The sequence below is a fragment of the Carassius carassius genome, chromosome 34 (genome assembly GCF_963082965.1).
Source record: "Carassius carassius chromosome 34, fCarCar2.1, whole genome shotgun sequence".
NCBI lineage: Eukaryota > Metazoa > Chordata > Actinopteri > Cypriniformes > Cyprinidae > Carassius > Carassius carassius.
The window spans coordinates 9,967,109-9,972,204 of NC_081788.1; the positions used below are offsets into that span (position 1 = coordinate 9,967,109).

At 41.0% G+C, this 5,096-nt stretch overlaps 2 long non-coding RNA genes across 2 annotated transcripts; both read left to right on the forward strand.

The window, feature by feature from the left end:
* The first annotated feature begins 1,774 nt into the window (after positions 1 to 1,774).
* Positions 1,775 to 2,321, forward strand: LOC132115130 (uncharacterized). Its single transcript, XR_009425415.1, has 3 exons — positions 1,775 to 1,905; positions 2,162 to 2,210; positions 2,244 to 2,321. It is a non-coding gene; the product is annotated as an uncharacterized LOC132115130 (long non-coding RNA).
* Positions 2,322 to 3,872: 1,551 nt separating this feature from the next.
* On the forward strand, positions 3,873 to 4,650 carry LOC132115131 (uncharacterized). Its single transcript, XR_009425416.1, has 3 exons — positions 3,873 to 3,958; positions 4,127 to 4,298; positions 4,597 to 4,650. It is a non-coding gene; the product is annotated as an uncharacterized LOC132115131 (long non-coding RNA).
* Positions 4,651 to 5,096: the final 446 nt, after the last annotated feature.

The following is a 5,096-nucleotide window of genomic DNA, read 5'->3' on the forward strand; positions in this document are numbered from 1 at the left end:
CATAATATGGGCTGCGAGATAATAATGAATACAAAGAGTAGTGCTGCTGAGTGCAGGCATGTTTCAGCCCAGTAACACACCGTTCCTCAGAGCCAAAACACAGGCCGAGCCGAGTTCAGTTCAGCTGGAGAGGGTTGGGTTTTTGGGGGTAGTTATGTATGACTTGTGGGGGTCGAGATAAAGGTGTGAATCTCTTGCTCTTTCATATGGACAGTGTCTTATGAGGCTTTCACTTGCTGAACTGGTTTATATAGGACTGTTGTTTTGGTTATAGACTAAAAAATGGTCTGCCCCACGTAAGATTTTTCTAGTCGTTCATTTGTTATATTCAACTAATCAAAATTTACATAATCAAGTCTTAAAGGCCATCTTTCAATATAATTTTATAACTTAATTTATACAGAATATTGTATGAAAATGTAAATTTAAAAAGACGTACATAAGAATACATATGTTTTACAACACCCACGGGCAGAAATTAAGGAAAAAAAGTGCCTATTCTAAGCTACGCGCCAAAAAACCGCCTTTTCCCAGAGAACGCGTCATATGACGTAACGACATAACATAGGCGCTGCAGCCCTGGTTCTCAGTGTGGGTTTACGTAGTCTGAGAGGTGGAAACAGAAAATAGAGATTGTCGTTATCGTTATTATAGTTATAGTAGGTTTGAGTTGTCACAATGGTGAATTCTTGTGTTTGTTTTGGATGCAACAACTCCAACTTGTCTGGCCATCGGGTCCACCGATTTCCAAACAAGAAACACAAAGATTTCCGTGCTTGGATACGTTTCGTCCAGGCAAAGAGAAGCAATTTCGCTGCCTCCTCGTTGACTAGACACACGGTGGTATGTGAAAAACACTTCACACCGGACAGCTACAACCAAGGAGATCTTATGGAATTTCACATGGGATTTCGACGAAAAGAGTGGGTTAGGCTGGCAAATGGAGCTGTGCCATCGGTGCATGCAAGTCCACCTGCAAAATCTGGCGGGAGTGAAGAGTCTAACGTTAATGTTAACACTAGCAGAGAATCTGCGCGTCGAAAACGGGAGCTTTGCACAGTAAGTCTTATAATACCATATACAAATTGTTGCATCGAAATGTAGCTCTGCATGTAATCTCTGCAAATGTATTTTTCTTGACGTTATAATGGATTAGTCTTGGCATGGCACGAAAGCCCGCCTAGCTGCCGTCAGCTTACTCTTGTTACACCCCGTGAGGCTGCACATGAGCCTCCTGCCACTTATTTTATTGAGCTATTAAGACAGGGTTCCAGAAAATTTAATTTTTTTTAATTACAATTTTATGTGGTCGCATTCGCATATTACTACTCGGTTAAATTCACGCATGAATTTTCCTGCATTTAACTTGTTTTAGCGCCCGCCAAATTGATTTTTTTGTCCCGCCAAAGTCTTATTTGATCGGTGAGTAATGTAGATGAAACGCTGCCCTTGTGACAGGGCGCATGTTTGACTGAAAGAAAGAGCGCGCACTTTTCACCGTCTCTAAAACGCATCCAAGTAATTCTTTACAATATTAGTTTTCTTAGTTAAATTGGATTTGCCTTGGTTTTCTTTGACTAATCGAAGCTGGTATCAACAAGGCACATGCAAGGGAATGCAGCTCGGGACTAACATACTTTAAAAAGATTTTGAAAAGATTAACAGTCTTTTAAATAATGCATGAATGGGGGATTTTCATGAAAGGACTACATTTTTTAGAGTTCAAAGTTGTGATCTCGGTCTGTTTTCAGATTATGGGAGAGAGTGCTGCCAGCAAAGACGGGGCGGGTGCAACTGCCACTTCAGATCCTGATGGAGATGGAGACATCTCTACAATGGACCCTGAGCCAGAACTGGTCCATCGTGGATCACAGTGCAACATAAGATGTTTACATCGTTCATTAGGTAGTTAGCTTATATATCTAGCATTCAACATACATGCCATAAACAATCACAAATAAGGATTACGTCAAAAAATTTCATGATCTCCATGGTTACTATTTTGTCATTTCCACTTTTCAGACAGTAAACATTAAAAATTAAGAACTTCATAATGTTAGAAAAATACATTTTTACTGGGTTGCATTAGATAGTGCATGTGTTGTTACCAATGAATGTACAATTGGTGAACAATTATTAAGATGAATCTCTTTCATCTAAGGTGTTCAGGTAAAGCCTCAGATGGTGGATGTGGGGACTCAAACCGAAAGGTTTGAGCATCGCAGATCAACTCCACTGGCCAGTCCTGAACAAAGTGATGATGAATGGTCATTTTCTGATATTGTCAACCATTCTGGTGATATGTCATGGAGTCCAGGGGAGGAGATGTTGAGAGAGTCCACTGAGGAGGAACCAGAAGAGCTGGAATCTCTCAGTGACCCAAAGTAAAAACCTTTTTATTAATGGAAACTGTTTCTGATGTCATAGTCAGAATTAATGAGTGTTTTCCTTTTCTTGTTTTCAGTGCTGTTGACAAGTTCATTGTTTGCCAGAGGCAGTTGCTGTCCTTGTTCACAGTTTGCCCTGCATGCTGTGGGGAAACCCAGGGACGCATAATGCACCCGGAAGGAACTTTCATAAAAGTCAAGCAGGTAATGTCTTAATTGTCAACTGTCTATGAGGAGCTGAATTATAGTCTGTGAATGTACAGTATGTATATTCATTATTTGTGTCTTAACTATACAGGTTTTTTACTGGCTCATCTTAAAGCTGCTTGAGTATTGAATCTTCTATCATCTTTCAGGCCTGCAGAACTTGTGGCTATGAGCGTTACTGGCAAAACCAAGAGAAGGTGCATCGAAACATGCCTGCCTGCAACCTTTTACTCAGCGGTGCCATCCACTTCTCAGGTTGCATGGCTACTCAGACAATCAGGATGCTGAAGCTGTTTGGACTGCAGTGCATAAGTCCCGGCACTTTTTTCCGCCATCAGCGCTATTACACTATCCCTACCATCGTGCAGGCCTGGAGGAATGAGCAGAGTGGGATCATCAGAGAGTTGAAGGAGACTGGGGGTGGATTGATCCTGTCTGGTGACTGCAGGTAGAATGGTCCAGCTCACGTCACTGATGTAGAACAGGTCAATGTGTTTTTGCATTAACCTATAAATGTAACTGTTTTTGACGTTCTTAGATCAGATTCTCCTGGACACTGTGCCAAGTATGGTAGCTACTCCTTGATTGAGGATCGAATTAACAAAGTTTTGGATGTTCAGCTTGTCCAAGTAAGTTGATGTCACACAGAAATATTGTGTCTGATTTAGTTACTGATATTACAGTTACTGTTCAGTAATAATCAGTTGGTTTTACAGAGCTCAGAAGTCCCAAGCAGCTCTTGGTGTGAGCTAGAGGGTCTAAAGCGGAGTATGCAGTTCCTGATGGACCAAGACATGCAAGTGTCTGCTCTGATAACAGACAGAAATCGGCAGGTAATGATGCTAGGAGAGATCTAAAGCTGAACAGCATTGACAGGCACAGTATCACTCAAAATCAATTCTATAAAATCAATTTGTGTTTTAGGTGGCCAAGTGGGTACGTGAGAAAATGTGTTCAGAAGGAACAAAGCATTTCTTTGACGTCTGGCATATTGGGAAAGTATGTATTGTGATGCTGGTAGTTCTATATAACAGACTTGTTTTTGTAGTTAAATTCACTTTCCTAATAATTAATTTGCTCTGCTCTGTTTGTCTGCTCTGGAACAGGTGTACAGAAAGCACTGGATGCTGCTGCAAAAGAGAGGGACTGTGAGGATCTGAAGCTGTGGAGGCCTGCCATTATCAACCATCTCTATTGGACCGCAGCTTCCACCCCTACAGGAGATCCAGATGAGATGCAGGCAAAATGGCAGAGTATGATAAATCATGTACAGGACATACATGAACACAGCTCTCCAGCATTTACCAGCTGCGCACATCCACCGTTGGAAGGAGAGGCAAGAAACAAGGAGTGGCTGGAACCAGGTACAACATAATAGCCTATGTTAAAAGATGTCAAATGTTTTGAGGCTAAACTTTTTTCAGTGCTTGTAAATTTTAGTTTGGTTTTATCAATACGTAACCCCATGTGTACTAATAATTACTTGTGTTATGAAATGCGAGAGATTATATGACAGAATACGTTTTATTCAGGATCACCAGCAGCCACTAAACTGGAGAGTGTAGCTGCCAGGAAAGCACTGGTAAAGGATATTCGACAATTGTCACCTCAGCATCAGACATTCTCCCTGGAGGCCTACCATTCCCTTATTCTGCACTTTGCTCCCAAACACACTGGCTTTTCTTTTCTTGGGATGTACAGCAGGTAGTGTTATCACTTAAAAGTATCGATACTAATAAAATTAGTTTTTTTTTTTTTTTTTCAATTTCAGGAAATTATGACAGAATGAATATGGCTAAAAACTAATGCAGTCTTGTATAGCAGACCAAAATGTTATAGATTGATAACAGCATTACATATTGTTTGCAAAAACATAATTGCAAAGATGAGTCATTGTCTTATACCCATTTGAACTGAAAACATTAATGTCATATTTCTGTTGCATTTCACTGCATTGGGTTAGCTTTGGAGACCTAATGTTTTATCTACTTATCTCGTACAGACTTCTCTTGGCAGCCCTACATTTCAATAGTAATGGCAACAGAGATGTAGCGCGTACTAGTGAGGGTGAGGTACGCTACGCTGTTCGCTACCCACGGTTTCGGAAAGGTGGCTGGGTAGTCCACCCCATCAAGGAGAAACCATCTTACGGTTAGTAGTTTCACTTAGTTTTTCAATATCTTTTTTGTGTGAATCTATCTTTATGCGAGTCATCCATGTTACTAAATGTTTTCTAAACATTTCTCTCCTCAAGGATACGCAACAAATCTTATGGTCTCTCTGGTAGAGGAATACTGCAAGTCACCACAGGCCCTACAAGAAAGCAGTGCCGTCTTGTCCTCTGCTGCACTGCCCCCCCTCACCTCTTCCGTCCAGAAGGTTGCCAAGGATGAGGCAGTCAGCCTCCATCTCGCACGACACTCACGTTTTAACATGTAATAAAAGATCAATTGTACCAGTACAGTTTGTTTCACTATGTATTTATTAATCGTCTTCCAAGCG